The sequence below is a fragment of the Cupressus sempervirens genome, chromosome 2 (assembly GCF_028749045.1).
Source record: "Cupressus sempervirens isolate cs-2001-9-10 chromosome 2, ASM2874904v1, whole genome shotgun sequence".
Lineage (NCBI taxonomy): Eukaryota > Viridiplantae > Streptophyta > Pinopsida > Cupressales > Cupressaceae > Cupressus > Cupressus sempervirens.
The window spans coordinates 655859298-655885949 of record NC_143119.1 but is presented as its reverse complement, the minus strand read 5'-3'; positions in this window follow the sequence as shown (position 1 = coordinate 655885949).

Below are 26652 nucleotides of genomic sequence, written 5' to 3'. Positions count from 1 at the left end.
TGATCCCTAATCATAGATTCGTACTCTCCTTCTGATAGTGAACAATAATGCCAATTCCCATTCCCCCAAGTATTTGTTTGACCTATTTTCAAAGCCAAATTTGAGCACGATTTATTATTTTCTAACATTGTTTCTTGCAAGCAATTCTGAGAGGGCAACTTTGATGATCAATATCTTTTGACCTTAAAGTCTTCATGAGATGATATTTGGTGGGGTGTGAGTGTATAGAACATAGAATCAATATGTTCAATTCTACAGCCTGATTAGGTTTTTGGATTAGTTTTTAAGGATAGTCAAAGGACCTCCTAAGATGAAGTTGACAATCTGTAGATAGGTGTGAAATGAGTTTTTAATGATCATTGAATGATCAAATTTGATTTCAATTAGTTTGAGATGATTAGTAGATCAATTTGATAGTTTAGTTGTTTGAAAATGAATTAATTTTTAGCCAGATAAACTTTGGGGCTCAACTAATCCCGTCAGACTAATATGATGTTTGGAGATGAGGGTACTTTGATATGAGAGCATCATTGCAAGTCAAATTGGTGAATAGGGTATACTCATGAAAAATCATGAAGATATTAAATATGTTAGAGAAGTGCCAATGTCTATGATAAAATCAAACATACCTCATTCATTGATTGAAGTGCCATTCTTTTAATTGAAGAGTGGTACAAAAGGGATTTATAAGTATAAGATGGAAGAACATAAAATATAAGATTTATTCACATAGATTGATTAAGGTAACCTAGATTATAAAGGGGAAAGTATAGTATTTGAAAGGAGTTATGAATAGTGTGGTGTCTATTTATGGTGATTCACTACAAAATTTAGGAACATGTATTGTAGAAGGTCTTGTGGCAAGATTGCTTTTTTTCTAGTGGAAATATCTACAAAAGGTTAAGATGCAAAGAACCTTCTAGTGAAGAACATCTTTCCCACATGCATACTCTATATGAAATCTCTCCATATTTAAAATTTGGTTATTTATCTACAAATGGTGTCATTGAAGAAGCATTCAAGCATGAGGATAGGGTACACATTATTAATTTTTAGATTGCACAAGGTACGCAATCGATAATATTGATTCAAGAACTTTCACAATGACCAAATGGTCCACCCCATGTTCATGTAATAGGAATTGATGATCATATGGCAAAGTATGCTCATGGAGGGGGAGTATAGTTAGTTAGCCAAAGATTGTCGAAACATGCTACAAGCTACAACATCCTATTTGCATTTCATGTTGTACCTGTGTTCAAACCTAAAGTTCAATGTGATATGATTGAGATTCATCCTGCAGAAACTTTGGCTATGAATTTTCCTTATTAACTTCATTATATGCCTGATGAGAGTGTCAACAAAAGTGACCATCATGATCAGGTCTTGTGTATGGTGAAAGGACTATCTCCCAAGGTAGTTACATTGGTAGAGCAAGAAGCAAACACAAATATTGCACCTTTCTTCCCAAGGTTCCTAGAAAATTTGATTTTTTACAGTGCCATGTTTGAGTCCCTTGATTTGACTCTTCCAAGGAATTATAAGAACCATATCAATGTTTGGCTAGTTGATTGCATGAGTAGGGAGACACCTTTGAAGAAGAAAGAGTAGGAGGTCGCTATGACATGGAGGAAGACCATGCAGGAGAGGGAGAGAAGGTTGCTTGTCAAGAAGGATGGTCTTTGCAAAAGAAGCCCATGACAGTAGGTAAGATGTCACATAGGAAGTAGGGAAGATTCCACTTGAAGGGGCAACTCATGCAAAGAAACCATAGGAAGAAAACATAACTAGTCACCATCTTCTTGGCAAAGCAATTAATCTACTTGATATTGTTCGAGAGCAAAATAGAGGAAGTTGTAATCGAAAACAAGTAGGGCATAACATTGAGGCACACACAAATCAGATGTAAGAGAAGCACCCATGTTTCTTAGCATTGAGGAAACCATGGTCTCTAGGCAGAGATCTATGTGGGGGAAAAGTTGGGTGGAAATAGCCTCCAAAGGGGTTTTAAACTACTCATCACCATTCATAGGTGTTTTTAATCTAATTTTAGCTCTCTCCAATACTAATTGATGTCCCCCCTTGAAAAATTCTTCTACAAAAAAAACATAGATATCCATAGCGAGAACAAGGACCCATTTGGGCACATTTAACTTGTTAGAGTAGCCATTAGATCATCATGGGAGCTTATTTGATTGAAATCCAAATATAAACCAACTTCATTTGACAAAGAGGCATCAAGCACTTGAAGTTTAGCAAATCATGGAAGGACCAATTGATGAGTATTGAAGAACCATGAAGAGAGATGTTAGTCTCAGGCTTGGAAGCATTTGTTTTAGTTAAAATTTATAAAACATTTATCCAACATTCTTGATGTGGGGATATTTTATACTTTTTAAATATACCAGCACACACTTCCTAAGTGTCTTGAAAGACACAAGCTTTTGGAAGCCACAAGTTACAAGTTGGGGCCCATGGTTAGCTAGAGGACATAAAAATCTAGGAAAGAAGGTATATTTTGAACAAAATTGCTAACACTAGCATGGAGCTTAGATGAATGAAAAATTGCCAAGTGTCAAGCACAACATCCCAACCTAACTACAAAAAATGGTGTTTCGATGGGCATAAGGGACATGTGTCATGAAGGTGCTTCCTCACATGCAAATTCAACACCTTGCTACTGTAACATAGGAAAGTGCCTAGTTGACATGTGTCAATAGGCTTGATCGCAAATGACATGGCAGTGAACAACCAAATGCATAAGACTATGCCACATGGTGCATCTAATGGGTGTTGCTTCCCTGCTTTAGGAAGTTACAATTAGGATAAGCAATGTCAGAATGTTCCTAGGCACCATGTGGTAGTGGGCCCAAGTTAGAGATGAGGTGGTAGTTGACTAGGTGGATAGGTGGGCCAATAAGGTGCTGCCATGTAATAGCCGTGTCAAAGCATGGTTGACCCAAAATTCATGGGTAGGGCCTACAGTGGAAAATGATTTTAAAAATTGATTTTAAATGTTTTCTCAAAAGGCAAGTGCAAAGATTTTAAATCTAAAACAGGTTACTTTCTAAAGCTTGAACTTAAGAAATTTTAGATTTTTTAAATTTTAAATTTCAAATCAGAGTTTCATAGCAAAGGTATACTTTTCAAAATGACTTTCTAGGAGTTTTTCATATGCTAATATAGTGATATTATATATATCTAGAACTGGGAGAAGACAAACTTTCTGATTCTAGAATTTTTTTTCACACAATAAGTCATTTGTTCAAGTTACAAGAGTTTTTATTCTAGATTCTTAGCATGCAATCACATTCAAGTATCAAAGTTGAGTTATGATTTCTAGTAGGGTAATGACTTGAATATATGTAAAAAAAGTAAAAATGCAGTTGGGGTTGATTTTGTTCACCTCCAAATCAGTTTGAACCCAATTTTTTACTAGCATTTCATGATGCAGCTCAATTATTTTGGTGATAGAAAGGTTTTCATCATTTAGTAGAGATGTTTTCAAGTTTGCTATAGGATAGTGATGAAAACTAAATTAGATCAAATGGATAGAGAGATGAAAGAGGTTTCACAATAGCAAAGGATGGAATTTCAAGTGGACACATGTCATCTTCAGATTTGATCCAAGAATTCACTCCTTGTCTATATCTTCTTTCTCATCCGTTGTAAGGGTTGGAAATTTTTAGTGTGAGACCACTTTGGTGGATCAAAAATTGTGATTCCACCATTATTCTTTAGCATATTTCTCTTGTATCAACAATAGTAGCTAAGATAATATAGATAGTTCAGATCTATTAGGTGTTTTTATGTTTCAATTTCATGCATCTGAATGTATTGTTTCAAAGAAATAAATACAAATGGAAAGAATTTATTTAGTTTCATTTTGATTCTCATCTCCTATCTCATTAATCAACAGTCTTATGTGGTCTAAGAATAAATAACTGAGACTCATTTGCATCCCATTAAGATTGTATGTCAGATATGTTTTGCTGTTGGAACAAAGGGTCAAGTAAATGCTTGATGTGTTTGATAGGATTCTTGGTTATTTTGAGAAGGATACTTCATAAGAATGATGTCTTTATGAACATAAATATCTGATTCACAAAGTGGTTAGATAGATATGATATTTTGGTTATGAAATGCATCATTGATATCACAAATGTATGTTTTTTAATTCATGAAATTTCCCAATAGATAAGGCACTGATCAGCTATAGGATCATATGTTCTTACTGGTACATATTTGGGGTGTTTTTTGATATTCAAAATCATTAATCAAATGTATTTCCCTTTCACATTGAAGAGCTAAAAAACATGCCTTCACTCAACTTGTGAATTTCATAGAGTTTCAATTTGCTACTACACATCTTTTTTATTGCATAAGTATAGGAGATTAATGATTTTATCTACTTTGTTAGATTTAGGAATATGTTTTAGCATTGGTACCATATAATTTAATTTTAGGTCCACTCACCTAGGTTTTGTAGAGCCTAAAGTAGAAGAAGGGTCTAGCCTTATAGTTGGCCCAGTGTCTGAAAGCATATGTTAAGAATGGGAGTTAGCTACCCCTAGATGTGTCTTGTTCTCATTAGGGTAATTTGAAACCATCTTTGTTTCAAAACACCAAAAAAAATGGTGATATAAGATGGCAATACACCTTGCTAAAAGGAAAAGAATATTTGGTGTTAATTGAATACTTTACTTCAATTTTTTTAGTATGGTTTTTCCCATCTGAGTCACCAAAAAAATGGCTACCTTGCTAGGGAGTGTATTGAATCTGAATGGTAGACAAACCTTTAGAATTTAAAAAGGAGATTCAATAAAGTAGGAAAAGTGCATGGAAAAAGTTGTAGTAGTAAGTTCTCTGATGTTCTTTCCAATTTTTTATTCCAAATCATGCACCCCAATAAGGTTTTATCCATCTATAGTAGTAGCTTTGAGGTTGACCATAAATTTTATTATTAAGAGTGTTCATCTTCAATCAATTCAGCCATATTTTTGTTTTGAAAGTGTTGTTGTAAAATCAAAGTCAAGAATGAACATAATTTTGTGTTCCCTTTTTGAGTTTGTAAATCTAAAATAGTGGTTTGATGATATGCATTTCTCCTACATATGAAGGTCTAGTTTAGATTTATCAAGTGACAAATTATGTTTTATTTCTCACAAAGTGTGAGTGGCAACTCTCAAATCTCTGCACTAGTTTGTACCTACTTGATTTTATTGCAATATATTGAAGGACTTTTAGTTATATGGGTAGACCATAAACTTTTGATAGCCTCTTGAAATGGAAGTTTTAAATTCTTGATGAATTTTTAAAGTGTTGTTTGCAATATGCTTTTACAAGAAAGTGAAGTGTAAAAAAAAGTACATCACAAGAGTGATTGTTTATTCCTTTGCAAAGAGGTGGCAGCTCTACAAGGTTTTGATTAGTGGTGTGATGGAATTTTAGTCTTGTACATATGAAAAATTAGTAGATTGAAGTTTAGCATCAACATTAGAGGTATTTTTTATTTTCATGTTTCTCTTTCATGAAAGGCAAGTGTTAAAAATGGTTACCTCTATTAAGTGATTTTAGCACTAGAAGAAAGAGGTAGAAGTTTGATTTTCAAGATGAAGTCAAATCTTAGATCTAAGATTAGTTTGCCAAGATTTGAAAGTTTAGAGATTGTAAGTAACAACATTGTTATGTTGAATAAACTTATCTACATAAAGATTTTCAATGCCATAAGAATTGAAGTAGGAAGTCCTCAAGGTCTAAATACCAAACAATGTTATGTAAGGCTTAAGTTAGCAATCAACAAGATGCCTTTTCATTCTAGACTAGAGGAATATTCCCAACCTAGTGTTTTCCTTAATGTTTTAGTGCCTGATTCAGTTAAGTAGCTAGCACCAATAAGATTACAAAGGTTTTTGCAAGTTGAAAGATTCATTGAGGAGATTGAAAGTGGTAATTATAGAGTTCATGATATATCTCCTAAGGATAATAATGAGTGTGCTGAAAGTCAAGGTAGCAATGAATGTAATGAATCTATAGAGAAAGATAATTTATCTTTTGAATGTAAAGAGGTGGATTCAAATGTTAATGAACTGGGTAATTACAATCAGCATGAGGAAGATGGATATGAAAGTGAAAATAAACTTTGTTATAGTGAATATGAAGTTGAAAATTTTAATAACAACAATGGAGGTAGTTCTTTCCATGATAAGAATGAATGTCATAGTAATGCTAATTTTCCATATTGTTATACTAATTATTTTTCTAGTATAAATTCTTCATGCCATCTAAATGATAATCATAGGTGGGAGAAGATTTGTGAGGCAATCTTCTTAAGCTCTGATGAAGTTTTAGATTTGTTGGCTTGTGATTTTGAAAATGATGTAAGTGTTTCTAAGGATGCTCACTTTTTCCATCATAATATTTCTGCATTCAATCAAGTTACTTCCCTAGAGTTTGATGTGGAAAAAGATATAGAATTTGAACAATCTTTGTTAGATTTTGGAGGTGTATATGATAGTGCCTCAAATATCTTTGCACATGATGACTTGTTGGATGCTGAGGATGTTAGTGAAGGTAAGTTTGATACTATTTCAGATTCTTCTCATGTTGGTTTTGCTGCAATATGTTTTGATGTTTCATGTGATGAAGAGGAACACAATGAAAGTTGTCAGTCTAAATGTAGATTTTCTTTGTGTTGATAAGTCTTGTAAAGATAAGTTCACGGTTCATTTTGATATTCCATTAGATGAAGAAAATGATTGTGATCAGCATAGTTTAGGTCAACACTTTTAGAATAAGCTTTCATGCTTGGTAACTAATTAGTTTCTTGAAAAATGTGAAGAGGTTTTAGCGAAAGATAAATCTAATTTATTGAATGACATGATTGTAATTAGGTAATTATTAGATTTTACATACTCTTCATATCCAAATAAACAAGGTGAATGGAAAATTAATTTTGATTCACTTTACTCGTTGAATGAAGTAGAATACCAAACATTTGTGTTTTTGGTTGATAGCATAGATCAGTCATATGTGGATGATGGTTTTTGGAATGATTCTAATTTACATGAGCATGCCAATTTTTTTTCTCTTAGTGAGCATGATGTAGAGTTTAGTGTTGATTTGTACATGCCCTATGAGAATGAAGGTGCAAATTTAGTTTTTCCAAGTGTTTTGTTTCAAGATGTTAATCTAATTGATGAAATTGATAGAAGAAATAATTCCAACTTATCTCATGAAAGTTCATATGAAAATCAGATTTATGAAAAAGGTAAAAGTTTTTGTTGAAGTTCAGTGATTCGGGGCCATCATTTGTACATAGGAGTAGTTGTTTCTTGCTTTCAATAAAGTTGTTTGAGAGAACTTTTTTGCTATCAGCTGTGTGATCTACTTCTTCTAGACATCTAAATATTTTCCATTTATGAAAGGGACATGCATCCCCAAATAGAGCCACTATTGGGACTCAAAATTGCCTTCCTGATTTGAGCACCATTCCAAGCTTTTGAGCCCTTTTAAGCACTTTTAATGCATATGTACCAGACTATCCATTCGAGGCCTAAGAGGTGTTTTATGTTTCTACCACCTTGCATTTAGTACACCTATGTGCTCCATGAAGATAAATATTTGTTCTAAGCCATTCGTGAAGTCCCATTTTGAGTAATGTTCAAATATGCATTTTTGCTTAAGTGTCAAACAACGATAGGAGGCCGTGTTTACAACTGAATATCTTGCACCCAGTAATGTTTCATGACTCACCACTTTGGGAGTGTTTAGTGTCCTTGCTAGAGAGCCTATTTTTTAGAATTTGAGTCATTTTAAATCCTTTTTACTAGGTTTTGAATACCTCAAAGTTGGTCGGTTATTGTTGTCATGCTGATGTGAATTGTTTAGATTTCTTGGAGGGCCTGTTTAACTTATTATAACTTTGACCCAGTTGATCAAAATGATAAAACTATTTTTGTGTTGCATGTTAGAGGTCAGAGACTTGTTATGTTTCATTTTTGAGCTTATGATGAATCTGTTTGATTACTTTTTGAATGTGATTCCAAATGCAATTTATAACATTTTATTGGTGTCATAGAATGTAGGTTGGTCAGTACCCCTATTCATGATGTCATATCTCCAAACCTATGATAGGTGAGAGTGAATGGATTAGACCACTATGTTCTACTTTGAAAATACTTTAAGTGTTCCAATTTTAAAATCTTGACAAATCTATCTACACACTTTCCCAAGTCCATCTCATTTGCAAAAAATGCTTTTCTGTAAGTATTTCTAGTTTGCAAATTTGGGTAGCCTACTTTGACCAGTTGCCATTTGTATCATGTTATTCATCATGAACCCTAATCATAGATTCATACTCTCCTTGTGAAAATGAACTAACATCCCAATTCCCATTCCTCCAAGTATCCATTGCACCTACTTTTGAAGCCAAATTTGAACACGATTTATTGTTGTCTAACAATGTTTCTTGCATGTAGCTCTAATAGGGAAACTTCAATGGTCAATATCTTTTGACTCTAAAGACATCATGAGACAAGATTTGGTAGGGCACAAGTGTATGGAACATAGAATCAACATGTTCAATTCCAAAGCCTGATTAGGTGTTTAGTGTAGTTTTTAAGGATAGTCAAAGGACCTCTTAACATGAATTTGACAATCTATAAATATGTGTGAAATGAGTTTTTAATATCAATTAGTGATGAAATTTGATTTGAATCAGTTTGAGACAATCAGTAGATCAATTTTATAGTTTAGTTATTTGAAAATGAATTTTTTTTTAGCTAGACCCACTTTGGGGCTTGACTAATCCTGTTAGAATGTTATGATGTTTGGAGATGAGGGTACTTTGATATGAGAGCATCATTGTAAGACAAATTGGTGAGCAGGGTTTATTCATGATAAATCATGAAGATTTTAAATATGTTAGAGAATTTTCAATGTCCATGATAAAATTGAACATAGCTCATTCATTGATTAAAGTGTCATTCTTTTAATTGAAGAGTGGTACAAAAGGGATTTATAAGTGTAAGAAGGAAGAACATAAAATATTGGATTTATTCAAGTAGATTGATTAAGGTAACCTACATTATAAAAGGGAAAGTATACTATTTAAAAGGAGTTACGAATCAAGTGGTGTATGTTTATGGTGATCCATTGCAAAGGTTAGGAGCATATATGGTAGAAGGTCTTGTGGAAAAATTGGCTTTTTCTGGTGGAAATATCTATGAAAGGTTAAGATGAAAAGAACCTTCTAGTGAAGAACTTCTTTCCCACATGCATACTCTATATAAAATCTCTCCATACTTCAAATTTGGTTATTTAGCTACAAATGGTACCATTGTAGAAGCATTCAAGCATGAGGAAAGAGTACACATTATTGATTTTCAGATTGCACAAGGTATCCAATCGATAACATTGATTCAAGCACTTGCAAAATGACTAAATGGTCCACCCTATATTTGTGTAATAGGAATTTTATGAGCCTATATTAGAATTTAATCATGGAGGAGGATTAAAATTAGTTGGCCAAAGATTTTTAGAACATTTCGCAAGCTAAAATGCCCCATTTGCATTTAATGTTGTACCTATGTTCAGACCTAAGTTCAATGTGATATGCTTGATATTCATCTTAGGGAAACTTTGGATGTGAATTTCCCTTATCAACTTCATCATATGCCTGATGAGAGTGTCAACTCAGGTAACCATCATGATTTTATGTCGCATATGGTCAAAGGACTGTCTCCCAAGATAGTTACATTGGTGGAGCAAGAAGTAAACACGACTACTACAGCTTTCTTCCCAAGGTTCCTAGAAAATTTGAGTTTTTACACTTCCATGTTTGAGTTCCTTGATTTGACTCTTCTAATGAATGATAAGAACAATATCAAAGTTTGGATGGATGACTGCATAAGTAGGGAGATGCCTTTGAAGAAGAAAGAATAGGAGGTGGCTATGACATGGAGGAAGACCATGCAATAGAGGGAGAGAAAGTAGCCTGTCAAGGAGGGTCTTTGCCTAGGAAGCCCACGATAGTGGATAAGATGCCACATAAGAAGAAGGGAGGATTCCATTTGAAGGGGTAACTCATGCAAAGAAACTCTAGAAAGAAAAAATATCTAGTCACCATTTTCTTGGCAAAGTAATTGATCTGCTTGATATAGTTGGAGAGCAAAAAAGAGGAAGTTGTAGTCCAAAACAAGTAGGGCATGACATTGAGGCACATGCAAATGAGATGTAAGAGAAGCACCCATGTTGCCCAGCATGGAGGAAACCATCATCTCTTGGTAGAGGTCTGTGTAGGGGAAAGGTTGGGTAGCAATAGCCTCCAAAGGGGTTTTAAACTACTCATCACCATTCACAACTGTTGTAGTGCCTCTCCCAATTGACTTCTATAAGTCATCTTGATGGATGCAACCTTGTTCATCTTTTGTTGTGATGGGATCATGATTGTGACCTTGAGTGGTCTACACCGTCGAGGTGTTTGGATTTATGTTTCTGTATTAGTTGCTTTGGTTATGCTTTTGACTGATCTATGAGATTATGTTGTGATTTTTGGTTCACTAAGGTTTGTACTAGTGGTTACCAAGATCAATATGGTATCATGAGGTTGTTCTGTGATTACCCTAAGATGTGTGCAGAGATTGCACTATGTTCTATTACCATGCTACACTAGACTAGGTTCCTATAGCAATGGTTAGTCATGTTTATGACTATGTTTGCTTATGTGTTTTAAGTGTCTTTTTGTTGATTCTGTAATCCATCATTATTAAATGCTTAAGTAATTTGAAATGGATTGTTCATATGGCATTATTTGGTTATGTGCTACGGACATTTACCTTGTTATATTTTGATCTGAGAGATATCTATTCTTATGTGATGCTTTATATTTGAGAGGACCTGAGGGTCAGATGTTACACCTTGATTCTAGTATCATAGATTTTACACTACTATGTTGTTTAGTTAATCATATTGCATGATGATGCCATTTTGAGATTACAATGTGTTTTATGATGATATCTGGTTACTTGGTTTTTGGACATACCTTTGATTATGTTATGTGATGGATTTAATGCTATGGTTATTTACTTCATTCCTACGTTGTTATGCTTTATGCAAACGCGAGTGATGTAAATAGATTATTTTAATATAATTAATTAAATGGTTAAATTAGGTGATTTAATGCATTTATTGTTTTGACTATGTTATTATATGCAATTGCACTTGATCGTGTTGTTTAGTGTGCGAGATTTATATCCTTGGCAGTGGCACATGGAGTTAGTGATCCATCCATTCATATTTTACCAATATAGTCCTCATATGGCCGATGTATCCTTTATTAAAATGTTTAAATTAAAGCTTTAAGTGATTATTAAATCTGAACTCATTTGCATTATGTGATTAGACCAGTAAGCATGTTTGTGCATTTAGAGGTTCGCATTGTCGTAAAAGTTATTAAGGAGATTTATGTGTTTTTGGGTTTTCGGGCTTTTAATTGATTTATTTTAATTTTTGGCAACTTTTCCATAGATGAATTCCTATTTATAGGAATAGTCAATTTTCATTTGGTTTGATTCAGGGTTTAACTAGATTGGTTGGTTAAATGCCCTAATCGATTATTCACCCAAAAAGTGAATAAGTATCCAAAAAGTAATTTAATTCCTCACTTCTCACTTTCGAATTGGAAAGTTGGAGAGTAAAACCCAAAATCCTATTCATGAGGATTTACTGTTTTGTTCATTATGGGAGCTATGGGCATGGGATCATCACGAGGTTGATCTTGTTGGATCCAATTCGGGGAAACCTTAGATTGCTGCGATTTTTAGCTACTTCTACAAGATATTTATTTTATGGTTTAGATTCTTGTTTTGCCCTTTTGGCTGTGAGGTACGACTTTCCCATTTTATTGTTTCAACTCTGTTTCTTCTTCTATTTTTGTTAGCTGTTTGTTTGGAGGTTGTGAACTAGTGTTCCCCTCCATTTTTGTATGCTAGTTCTACCCGGTTGGGTAGGTATGAACATTTCCCTATTTTTCGAGATGAGGATTTGGGTTTTTGGGCTGTTATGCTGGCCATTTTCGTATACGGTGTCTGATTCTTTTTTTTTTGGATTTTTGGGGTTTTCAATCCCAAAGGCCAAATGGGTTTTAATTTTGGAATTTTTCTAAAATTTGGGGTTTTTACCTCATTTTGCGTGCCACCCTATTTTCTTAAGTTTTCTTGGCACAATGTGGGTCATGGACTTGGATGATCTATTTGGATATCAGTCAAACCACTTTTGCACTTTTATGTTGCATTGAGATGCGTGTTGCATCTGTACTCCCGACATTGTGTTTGATTGAGTGATTTTATACCTATTGTTATGGTTTCTTTTGGACCTTTTCTTTGTTTCATGGACACTAGGATTCATGTAGAATTCATACTCTTATATTGAGGCTGGTTGAGTAAGTTCATGACTTTTGGTCTTGTTACATCATTGGGATTCATGTGGAATCCATACTCTCGGATTGAGGCCAGTTGAGTGATTTTATGATGTATGGTTTTATTAGCTTTGGGATTCATGTAGAATGCATCCTCTTGAGTTTCTTTCAGTTGGGTGTTTTGTTTTACATTTTGTTCTCATTCCTGTCCTTGTGTTATGATCTTCATGATGGTGGTGCACTACACACAAGTACGTGCCTATACATTTTTTGGGTGACTTGCGAGGCTCGATCTTCCATGGATTTTCTAGAAATTATGATCATTGGGGTTGGGATGGGAGTATCCATGCCCACAGACACTTGTCATAAGATGAGCATGCATAGAGTAGGGTAGTATATAGAGGGGGCTTCTATCTCATAGCCCAACAATCATGATGCCAGGGGTATGGCCAAGAGGAGCTTGATTAAGTGATAACTAAAGAAAATGTGTGAATGGTAATAAAACTTAAGATAATAAAACTTCATGTGATGGTTCCAAGGGAGTACCTCGAGAGGGAAGTACCTTGCAAGAGTTTCCACATGTGATCCAAGCTTGGACTTGTCAATTCCAAGTGACTCTCCATGATGTCAACCCCTACTTAGTAGCCTTTTGAGTGTTTGACCAGGACCTGTACTCCTTGCATTGTCTTAGGTTCTTGGGTGCAGCCATCATATTATTTGGCATGAGTGTTAGCCTTGGATGTTGTGCTTTATGTGTGTTTGTGGTTGGATCATTATCTCCATCAGCATGGTGGGTGTGGACCTATGGGTGCCACGTGGTTGGGAGGTGTAGCTACCTTCACCACTACTAGGGATCAGTGTACAAAGATGATCTTTTTTCCTAGTGTGACCATTGCTAGATGTCTTCACTTAATACTTCGGGTTTTGGAGTATGCTTTCTTGTGATTTGTGCTTTCTTTAGGATGCTTGTATATCATGTTTACATGATGTTAGTTTATTTGATGCATTCCCTTATCATGATGTTTAGCATATGATTAGATGATGTTATTTGATTTAGTAGTATATTTGTTGCTTACTATTGTTTAGCATGTGTTAGGTGATGTTATCTACTGTAGGATTATCTTATGTGTTATCACTAGCATGTTAGATTTCCTTATGCTAATATTGTGCATGTTTTTAATAGTGACGTCCCTATTATGGTAGTACTGATGATCTAGTCGATGGCTTGGGATGTTATGCATGAGGGATGGCTAGGACCCACGATGGTCTTATGATGCTATTGACGGATGGGAGGATCCATGTACTTAGTTTGGTTGTTTTTTTCCTAAGATTTATTTTTGTACATTGTGATGTTGCTTTTGTTCTCTTCAATGTTTATTTCAATATGTTATTTTCTATTGTAGTTTAGATGGATAGATGTTCATCATTTTGTGTTGTTCTTGTAGTTGAGTGTTCATTCCTTGAGCCTCTGTAGATCTAGTACTCCTTGGTGTGGAGGTTCTTTGCTCTATTTTGGTTAGTTGTTGGTCTTTTGTATTTCTTGAAATTTTTTCGTGTTATTTGGGTGACATTTGTTCAGCATGGTGTGACATTAAAAATGTATTGCACGCCCATGCAAATTGTGTTGTACGATACTATAAATTATCGCACACCTTCTTGAGAAATGTCCTATGAAACTAGAAGAGTGTCACACGCCTTCTTGAGAAATGTCGTACGATAGTGGAAGAGTGTCACAAGCCTTAAGGAGAAGTGTCACCCTCCCTTAGTAAGAAGTGTCACACAATTTTTTTGTAAAATCCGGCACGGGCAGATAGGGGGCACTTTTTTTCGTGTTTCATACTTTTTGAGGGCTGATTTGGCTACCCTTTTGGGTGTTCTTTGACTCTATGTTGTTGCATTTTGAATTTTGTTGATTTCTCTTGAAATCTAGTTTTTGTGTTTCTATTTTAGTCTCTTGGGGTTTAAAATATATCGTTTAAGTTGAAATATATTTAATTTCTTATACTTAAGATATATATTAATATATGGGAAAAATATTTTGAGATAGGTTTCAGACCTCTCGGAGATAAGTTAAGGATTCTAGGAAATTTTAGGGCTTCAAAAATCTAGACTTAGCCAATTTTCAGGGCTTCAGTATTTCAGGCTTAGCCAAATTTTAGGATTCTGCATTTTACCCCAGCTTGATGTTTTGTTGATGAGTGGTCATTTGTTGAGCCCTCATCTTGTTGTGGTGGTTGTTGGCTTTTTTTCGCATGTGTCAATTGGTAGTGGCATTTGGAGATTTATTGGTTGCTGGGATTGTGGTGAAGTCTTTCATTGCAATCATTGTGATCCCTGTATCATGTTGTCATGTGCATTCATACTTGTAAAAAACAAATTCTTGGTTTGTATTTCATCCTTGTTTCCAAGGATCTCCAAGTAGGGCATTACAATTGCTTTAAATCTAAGTGTGGCCCTCTCCAATACTGATTGACGTACTCCCCCAAAAAATCCTTTTACGAAAAAAGCATAGATATCCACCATGACAACAAGGACCCATTTGGGCACATTTAGCTTGTTAGAGTAGTCAGAAAATTGTTGTGGAAGCTTATTTGATTGAAATCCAAATGTAAACTACCTTCATTTGACCAAGAGGCATTAGAAATTTGGAGTTTAACAGATCATAGAAGGACCAATTTGAAGAACCATGAAGAGAGATGTTAGTCTCAGGCTTGGAAGCATTTGTTTTGGTTAAAATTGATAAAACATTTATCCCACATTCTTACTATGGGGATATTTTATACTCTTTAATTAGACTAGCACAAACCTCCTAAGTGTTTGGAAAGACATGGGCTTTTGGAAGCCGTGAGTTGCAAGGTGTGGCCCATGGTTGGCCAGAGGACCTTAAAATCTAGGAAAGAAGGTGTATTTTGAACAAAGCTATTGATGTCAGCATGGAGCCTGGATGAATGAAAAACTACCAAGTGTCATGCATGATATCCTAGCCTGACCACTAAAAATGGTGTGCTAATGTGGCATGGGGGACACATGTCATGAAGGTGTTTCCCTGCATGCATAGTCAACACCGTACTATTGTAATGTGTCAGCAGGCCCAGTTATAGATGACATGGTAGAAAACAACTAGATGCATAGGATTTTGAAATTTGATTTTAAATATTTTTTCAAATGGCATGTGCAGAGATTTTAAATCTAAAACATGTTATTTTCTAAAGTTTGAACTTTAAAAAATTTAAATTTTTGAAATTTTTTAGTTCAAACTAGAATTTCATAATAGAGGTATACTTTTCAAAATGACTTTCTTGGAGTTTCTGATATGCCAATATAGTGATATTATATATTGCCAAAACTAGGGGATGATGAACCTTTTGATTATAGAATTTGTTTTTTCATAGGAAGTCATTTTTTCAAGTTATAGGAGGTTTTATTTGAGATTCCTAACATGCAACCACATTCAGGTATCAAAGTTCAGTTGTGATTTCTAGTAAGGTAATGACTTGAATATGTGTAAAAATAGTAAAACTACATTTGGGGTCAATTTTGGTCACCTTAAAATCAGTTAAACCTAGATTTTTACCAGCATTTCATGATGCAACTCAATTATTTTGGTCACACAAAGGATTTCATCATTCAATAGAGATGTTTCCAAGCTTGTTACAAGATAGTGATGAAAACTAAATTAGATCAAATGGATAGAGAGATGAAAGAGGTTTCAGAACATCAGAGGATGGAATTTTAAGTGGACATGTCATCTTCAGATTTGATTCAAGAATTCACTCCTTATCTATATCTTCTGCTTTCTCATCCATTGTAAGGGTTCAAAATTTTCAATGTGAGACCACTTTGCTAGATCTAGAATCATGACTCCACCATTATTCTTTAGCATATTTCTCTTGTATGAACAATAGTAGTGAAGATAATATAGATAATTTAGATCTATTATGTGTTTTTATGTTTTGATTTCATGCATTAGAATCTATTGTTTCAAAGACATGAATACAAATGAGCAAGAATTTCTTTGGTTTTGTTCTGGTTCTTGTCTCTTATCTCAGTAATCTACAATCTTATGTTGTTTAGGAATAAAGAATTGAGACTCATTTGCATCCCTTTAAGGTTGTATATCAAATATATTTTTTTGTTGGAACAAAGGGCCAAGTAAATGCTTAATGCGTTTGATAGAATTGCTAGTTATTTTAAGAAGGATACTTCATAAGAACAAGGTCTTTATGAACACAGATCTCTAATTCACAAAATCATTAGAAAGATCTGATATTTTGGTGTATGAAATACATCATTTATATCATAGATGTATGTGTGTAACTTATGAAATTTTCCAATAGATAAGGCACTAATTAGCTACAAGATCATTTGTTTTTATTGCTGCATATTTGGGACTTTTGCTAATATTCAACATCATTAATCAATTGTATTTCCCTTTCATGTTGAACAGCTAGAAAGGATGCCCTCACTTAGCTTGTGAATTTCATAGAGTTGCAATTTGCTACTGCACATCTTTGTTATTACATAAGTATAGGAGATTAAGATTTTAATCTACTTTGTTAGATTCACGAATATGTTTTAGCATTGGTACCATATAATTGAATCTGAGGTCAACTTGCCTAGGATTTGTAGAGCCTGAAGTAGAAAAAGTGTCTAGCCTTATAGTTGGCCTAGTGTCTAAAAGGATATGTTAAGAATGGGAGTTAGTTGCCCCTAGATGTGTCTTGTTCTCATCAGGGTAATTTGAAACTATCTATTTTCAAAATACCAACATACTATACAACCATTCTAGGGTCTAAAACCTAGAAAATATTAAAGCACTCACACTATGAATAGGGGTCAATGAAGGCCATTTGAACTAGTTAATTGAAGAGAGAGAGGAGAAAATCCCTATTTTGTAGATGAAATAGGGCTAATAGGGGCTCTTCCTTGTAGCCCTATTTTGAGGAAAAAGGGTGAAATTGGCAAGAAGCCTAATCATAGAAAGTTGTTTTAGCATGCGAAAGGAGTACATTGCAAGGTTTCGACACTCCTTCCATGATCCGACAAGGTGGTTGTGAAGTATGGTAAAAAAGACCTAGTTTTGTTGAAGACCTTGAATGCTCTTCATCTAGAATGGGAGCCTAGAAGACATCAAGAAGTGAAGATTGATCAAAATAGTGGAGTATGGTTTAGGATTGGAGGATATTTTCTTGGAAAAAAGGTCCTATAATCCATGTGGTGATCTAGTAGGACACCTTAAGTCTTAGAGGTAGACAAGAAGCATGAACGAGTGATTGGTTCATCACCTACTCTCCCTATCACCTAGGATTTGTGTTGACCTTGTCAAATTTGACTCATTTCATCATCAAATCTAGATAAAAAATTATATAATGATTCAACCTAATTAAACATTGTGTGATCTCAACATTGCATGTGGGGCTTGATGACTTTTCCATAATTATGGTGCTATTATGTTTAACTGGTGTTTAACTACTATTGAAATTCTCTTCATATTTCATTTAATATTTAAATTTATTTATATATCACTAAAATATAATAACAAGCAAAGTAAAAACAAAAATAAGACGGTCGCATACCGTCTGTGTGATCTCCACCAATGGAAATGCTAGTTCCAACTGCCATGAACATTGTCATTCCAATGATTACAACAAATAAGTATTCATATTTTCTATCATATTCCATTTTTGTAAAAGAACAAGGTGTAAAATCATATGAGCTTATGATGAATTGATACAATTTTTAGAGAATAGAAGATTTTGTGGGGAATAGAAGTATATGAATATTTTTTTACCAAATGCTATTAAACTCTTCTAAATCTAGTTTTAAGAATAACATTAATAAACATTTTGTCACCCAATTATGGGTTAATATGCTCATTCTTGAAATTAAAAGCAACTTAAAATGTTATTAAATGAAGGCTACCTTTAAACATTACATATTCACACACTGCTTTCTATGCTACCATCTTTGAATAGCAATACCAATATTCTGAGCACCAAAAGAGATAGAGAAGAAAATATTTTAATAATTTTGGTATATGGATATAAGTTTACAAGTCTTTCCATGGTATAGAAAATCAAAGTAAAAGGGTTACCTTGGTTTGGATGCACACTAATGAAGGTTGCTCTAGTAGTCTCATTGGCTATGGTTTGTGGATTTCTTATGGGGTCAAGGTTGTTTATAGCAACTATCAAATGACTACTAGAAAGTAGCACACTAAGGAGGGCTATAATTACCTTATTAAAAAATAGCTAAGACCAAAGAAAAACATTTATTTGAAATAAGGGTTGTTTGTATGGTGGCTTGTGGAGTGCAACACAATCTATTGTCGTATGGGAGTTATCGTAGAAGAGAAATAGATAGATTTTTAAAAATAAAAGGATAGGATACGAAAAACTTACCAACAAGATGGAGGTTTCCATTATCATGATTGTGAATAAGAGAATATTGAATATGAAAAAAGTGGAAAAAAAGATGACTTATTGGGATGAGAAGATGAGAGGTAGATGGATTTAGGTTTTATGATTCCTTGGTATGTAACTAGTTTGAGCTTCACTTGGTTTTGAGAATACCATAATATTCTCTATTGACAAGGCCAACCACATGAAGGTGGAAGTTCATCTGGCCTCACCCCCCTCCCCCTACCATCAATCTAGATTACCCATTATCATCTAATTACATCATTCATTCATTCATCCATCCATTTATGAACTAAAACATTCAATCAATACAATCACATAACATTCATTAATATAATATAAAATTCATTAACAAACAATTCTAATCAAGACTTCATTAACACATAACAATATTCATTAACATAAAATAAAAATCAATATTAATATGCAACATTCATAGATAATTACTTTTTTTAAAAATTCTTTCATTATCCAACAAGGTTTATCAAAGAGCATTTTTAAAACATCATTTCTTTTTTTTTTTTTTCTTAGCTTTGTTAAGAAAAGGCTGATAGGAGCATCAATATCTTCCTCATTGTTATCCTCTTGTGGCACATGTAATATTAAATTATGATGGCTCCTCCTATTTGGAGGAGCAGGAGGCTACTGCACTAAAGGGGGCTCTATTGCAAGAACAAGTAAATGGGTTAAATTGGCATACTTTTTTTCTTTCTTTAACTGTTACAAGTATATAATTAAGTAGTACAACATAACATGCATTTTTCTTACCTGATAATGCCACATCATGTACATTAGCATTTTGATCCACCACCATGTCAACATTCTGAACACTTGGAACATGCCCCACTCCTTCATCATGATGTTCAACATGCTCTAAAATATTCAAAAAAAGGATACATGTCAAATTACAATTGGAGATGTTAAATTGTATTCATAATTGCATAATTAGTTTCCAATGGAAAATTAATACCTCCACCACTATAATGCACATCATGGCCTTCATCATGAGAAAGTTTTATGATAGGATATGAAGGTTGTAGTGAAATGTTATGCACATTGTTATGCAGTTAATTTATGTTCAAAACTAAGACCAAAAAAAAAAATTCTCAACTATTCAATTTTATTTAGTTTTAATTTGACCAATTTACTTGTCTCTCATTTGGTGCTCTAGATTCTTGGGCAAGGCTTTTAGATTATTTTCATAGGCATATAGCCATGACTTTATAGTCTTCCTTCAAGGAAATTTTTCTATCTTCATCCATGAACTCCACATTGAATTTTGTGCCCTATATGTTTTTCTTAATATCGTCAGTTTGCCATGTATGGTTTCATTAAACAAAATTGTTTGCAACATTATATAAAAAATATATATGAAATTTCATTGCTACTACTTACAAATTGAGACTGAAGATTCATATAGCCACCAAAGCCAAGTTTGTGTCGGCCAACCTTTCTAGTCTTTCTTTTGTAGCCATGGATGTATCCTGAAATCTATGAATAGTTTCAAACATGTTAGATTATATATTTACAAAGATCACTAATTAGTGCATGATTACATTGTACTTAATACTATCATGACATACCTTCTTTTTCCTTGTGCTAGTTCATTTACTCTAATTTCATGTAGCCTTTTTCTCCTCTACATCTTCTATTATTTCATTCCACTCCATTGATGGAATCATATGAGGACAATCATACTTTGGGTTCTCCTTAAGACCCCTTCTATATTGATCCCTCATAGTCTTTATATGCCTTGATGATCATTTCACTAGGATGACCAAAGCTTTTTATTCAAGATCTATATAATTAAAGCTATTCATACCTGCAAGATACTGTTCCCCTTTCCCTTTTTTCACTAATCATCTTCAAAATTGTGTTAGCAATAAAAAAATTTGGTAATCTAATATAAATTTGATATCCAAGTAATCACCATATCCTCTTCAATGATTAAATCAATTGAATTATTTTGTTGGGCATGCATAATTTTTCTAACTTACTCTCCTCTTTTGACCTTTCAACCAAGACCTTTCTTTACTAAAAAATTGACAAATTTGGAGGGATGACTTGAGCATGGATCTGAATGAAAAATCTACTTCAGTATCTTTCTCTTGTTCTTATGATAAATTGTAGTTTTATCACTTTATAATTGCTATTTAACTACAGGTGAAAATAAAGAAATTTCTAGAGTTCATGAACATGTCATATTTCACCATATTCCCTTTTGGATAAGAAATTAGCTATAAAGATAAACATTTTGTATGTTGACTGCTCTAAACTTGATATTCTAGACTGTGCCATTTGTAAATTCCAAGTTTCGATAGTTTGACAGATTATCTTATGCCACTAAGTTCCTTAGGGTATAGTTGATGATTATTAAAGCCACATTTAAAATTCCATAATAGTATCAAGGAAAGAAAATAAAAATGAAAAAAATAAAGGATGGTGATTCAAAATATTAAGGTTCCAAATCACATGCATTAACACAAGCCATAAAAGAAATGCACAGACTCAATTAGGAACATATAGTAATCCACCTTGTTATTTTCTTCCCTATTCTAATGTAGAGACACAACCTTAGAAAACCTAGGAGGATGGTTCACTCAACTAGGTTTGCTTCAAGGCTCTTGCACATCAGAACTATAATTACAAAAATGAGCTCTTTAATCAAATCTCCATTATTTCAAATACCATTTCAAAATATCTAATAAGAGCCTCTATGTTCTTCAATATTGTTTTTCCTATTCCAAGAAATTGAAATATTTTTGAATAATTTCCTTGTCTAAATCTGCATATTCACACCTCAAATGCATTCATAACTATTGGGAAAAATATAGATGCCACAAATGAAAACACATTGGCATAAATTGTAAATTAAATATTAGAATTATTAGTCGATTTTTTTTTCTCCATGAAGAATCGATACCATTATTCCAAAAAGATCGGGTTGGAAGAGCGTCAGCTATCTCCAACATTCAAAGGTCAATCTCATCGCCCTCCCTCTATTTTGTGGGCATGAGCATAGGTAAAACCACACCCCCCAGTCTGCACACTCACTATCTATTCACTATCTATCCATCCATCGATTTTAACTTCTATTCACCAAATTCAATTTTGAACCTAATCCTCTTTTCTCCATATACTCATTCCTTCTGAAGAAATTATTAGCACAAAATGGATTTTTAATCCTACTTTTGAACTTTAAGCTTATCTCTTCATTTTTGATGTAAAGGGAAGGGTGGTGGTCTTCAAAACACAATGAGAGTTTGCAATTTTAGAGGTTTATGTATTCTATCCTATCAAAAACCTCTAATGTTTAAAGAACTTGACACACAATGATGGATTTAGTTTCCTAGGCCTCAAACCACTTAGACTCAAGGGATTCTACGAGTCTATTTTGATTCCCACACTTCCAATACACAAACTTCTTTAAAACTATTTCAAAGGCCTAATAGGTTCTCCAATAACCCTATAGCAGACTTAGGATAGTAATAAATTCATCTTCCCACAAAACAATTGACAAGATGATAGCATTTCTAGACACCCTTTTAGAGTTCTATGACATATCAAAAACTTTCATATGATTGTTTTGGATCAATACACCTAAAAATGACTGACCCTTTATTTTCAATGCATCAAAATGAAAAAAATTTCAAAGGATGTATCAACCAATGACCTCCTATCAACCCCAACTCCAAGACATTGTCTTCTTATGTCTTCAATTGCTTAATTCCAAAAGAAATTAACCTTCAATACTCTACAACCTAGAAAACCCCAAATTGTGCCCTTAAACCCTTGTAATCTACTGCTTCCTCAATCTTCCAATTCTCCACACTTTTTATCCAAATTGATGATGTATTCACCATGAAATAAAAATTTTATAATGTTCCTAATCACAAAATAGGTCCCTTTTATGAGTGGAATTCTCACTGCTATACTTGAGCATCCAATTTCAATGCTTTCCTCATTGTTCTTGAAATGTGATCAGCTAAATCCCGCTTGGATCTGCATATGCATAGTTAGAAATCTATAATAAATGTTAAATTAATTCATTCCATGAATATCAGGCCCTTATATTCATGGATTGTTCCCCATAACCCTAAAACCCCTACTGAGGCAATAGAACAGAAAATAGAAAGCCATTGGTCTGCACTTAGTGTAACAATAAATTCAAACCCAATAGAAACTCATCAAATAGAAAATGATTGGTTAAAAAATATCTATCACTACATATATAAATTAACCAATTCAAATTTAGATTCTAGAAATGAATACAATTGTAGAAAACATGGAAAGCTTTATTATTCAAATGTTTTCCAACTTATCCACTAGTTCTATGTTGCCCCCCATAACAAAGACCTCATTAGAATATATAACTTCTTCAAAATAACCATTCCAACCAATTGTCATTGTTGAGTTGGAAGGTTAAGAATTAAACAATAACAAACTAAAAGTTTCCCTTAATTTCCTAAGCTACCTATCTATTGTTTAAATATTTGAATATTTAAATAACAACAAGGTTTTATTAGAATGCATAACTCTTTATTAATTTTTTCCTAGACTCATCCCCAACCTATGTTAGACTCCTTGAAACCTTATTGAAAAAATTATTGAAATTTTGACATCATTAGTCCATTACAACAAACTATTAGTTCTTTTGAGGACCTTAAAAAAAGATTGAGGAACTACATTATTTTAGTATCATTATAGGTTCTAAAATCTTCCAATTGATTTGAAGACCCTATTTATACATTTTTTCCTTCTATTTTGTGTTGAGGGACTTTGAGGTTTCCCTAATCTTCAAATTTGGCTTAAATGTTTGAGGTGCTCCTGCACCAATTTCATTCTCATATTTATTTTGCCATATTGAAGACTCAACCTATAGATTATTTGTTTGACTGAATAGTGGGAATGAATAGTCTTTGAATTCTATCAATATCAATAAGAGATATCTCAATTTTTCTTTAGTTTAAGAGATGTTTTGGAGAGTTTGAATTCTTAATCTACCTTCCAAGGGAGGCTATAAGGTAGATCAATTCATATTGGTGTTGTAAAGCCTCTAAGGTGTCTAGAACTTTATGAATAGTGAAGGTATTGTATTGGAAATGAGTTAATTACTTTGGAAGCTTGTAGGGATATGGTATTGATAAAGATACAAGAGGTGTGAGGTGATGGATGTGTTGTGTCATGAGGTGTGAGAGGTTTTTGTGTGATATTTTTTGAAGGTATAGGTAGAGACAACTATAATAGGTGAAAGTGTTACAAGGAATATGTGATTCACCTTGTCTCTAACCTTGGAGAATTGAAGGGGATATAATATGTTATGCTTAGGTAAGATTGGAAGAAGCCTAGACTAGTTTGAGAGTTTTTGTATTAATAAACAAGTATCACCTCCACCATTACTTGTATCAATATTGCATATAGTCAAGTAGATAATAAGTATGCTCTTCAATGAATACATGGAAATCAAGCTATGAGATATTATTTGTATATGACTTTGGCTTGGTTAAGTTTGGTAATGTGAATAGTAAACCTAATTTAAAATAAATTAAACCCATTAAATTGAGTTCTAATTTCAAGATTGGCATAATGTGTCTAACATGAAATAAGAGGGGTACGAAGATGCCAATTGTCAAATACAGAAAAAGAGTCAGGCAGTATGTAAAAGGCATTATTGAAAAGAAATGGAGTTGAAAAAAGATGAAGAAATGAACTGAGCAACATGACAAGAAGAGAGAATTCTAAGGGACAAAGAAAATATCTACAAGTATTAATGAAGGCAGGTGAAGTAGACTTGGGAAGACATTTCCTTTTAATTAAATATTGGATGGTTTCCTCAAGATTGAATCAGATGAATAAGAGGAATAAGGAAAATTCAAGTAGAGAAAGAGCAATGAAAATAATGGTTTTGGAATGCTATGAGGAAGTAATCAAGATAAACAAATATTGAAAGATATTGCTATGAATATATCAAAAATGTGATTTTACTATTGGAGCAGTAACAAAGATGGATAATGATGTTTGACTAATTCTATAAGATATTCGGAAGAAATGTTGAATCCTTTGCATTTCTAAATGATAAACAAATATGGAATGACGTTGCTATGAATATATCAGTAATGTGATTCTACTATTGGAGCAGTAACAAAGAGGGATAATGATATTTGACCAATTCTAGAAGATATTTGGAAGGAATGTTGAATCCTTTGGATTTCTAAATGATAAAAAAATATGGAATGAAATTGCTATGAATATATCAACAACGTGACTTTACTATCGGAGCAGTAACAAAGAGAGATAATGATGTTTGACTAACTCTATAAGATATTCAAAAGGAATGTTGAATCCTTTGTAGTTCTAAATGAGAGGGATTGAAGATGAGGAGTTTTCAAATGTTTATTGATGAAGAAGTTTCACAAAAATGACTTCTAAGAGACATGCTTTTATGGCATGTAGAGATAGTGAGAATTGTTAAGGAAAAAAATCTTTGCAATGTCATTGCTTCCTGGCTAGGTTCCCACTGCTTCACTTGCCAATCTCATAGTGGTGGGGCTAGTTTGGTTGGTTATGCACTCTCCAACTAGTTGTTCCTCCATTCCATCTACCATTTCTCCATTCTCAATTACTTGTACAAGTCTTGTTGCCTCTTTCTTTCAGAAGATTTATCCAACTTTCCCAAATCAATTCTTTCATGATGAAGTGATAATTATACCTAATTGTAATCCAAAAACTTTGGATACAAATGTCATGGTTGTATGAAGTGAATTTTGTGCTAGAAAAGCTAAGAAAAATGTTTGATGATGTGGAAGACATACTGATGAAAATTGTGCCAAATAGTACATTAAATGAGAAGACTCCAATCTTGGAGAAATTAGTGCAACTATTGAAAAGATCAATGAACCTAATGTGGATACCAAGTCTAAGCTGATGGAAAGAGATAAGAAGAAATTTGAACATAAAGTGTTGGAAATGATTGCAAGAAAGATTGCTATACAGCAAGTGGGTTTGTCTATCCAAGTTACCTAATAAGAAATAATTGTGAAAAATGTTTTAACATTGTTGAATAAGTTGTGTGATATTCCATTTCTTACCAATAAAATTAAAGACAAAATGTAGAAAGTGAGTGAAGATCTAAAAGCAAGTGCAAAGACAATAAAGGTTGATATATGTAATTCATCATTACATTACTCTTGAGTGATAGATATCAACATAATCTTTTACAAGAGGAAAGTTGATTAAGGGATGAGATTAATGAAATTCAAGCATTACTGCTACCTCATCTTGAGGTAATGCAAGATCATTTAAAGATCACCCAAGATCTTATTTTTGCCTTGAGTCTATCATTTTACAATCATATGATTGATATCACAAAAAAGACAAAAAATTAACAACATATTGAGCTACCAAAGACAAACTAGGACAATACCATGGTAGGAGACAAATTGTTAGCAGTGTCCTCTACATTGAGGGTCAAGATTGTCATGTATACATTGTTCAAGCTAGTCTTCTTCATAATAGAAAATGTCCAGCTCTAATAAATGGAGAGCCCTTCGATAGGTTAAAGAAAGCATGGGTATACAAATTCACCATGATTTTTAGAAGAAAATTAAACAACACCATCAATGGTTTTAATATTTCACAACCTTCAAAATAGGTTGGACCTTGGGAATAAAATCTAAAAGAAAATTGCTACCAAACTAGGAAAAGTTATTGAAAACAATAGGTGAAGTTTAGAAATACCGAGATAAGAGAGAAATGGGATCATCTTGGCATGCTTGGATTAGAAGGAGGTGTCATCATGGCAATCCCTTAATGTTG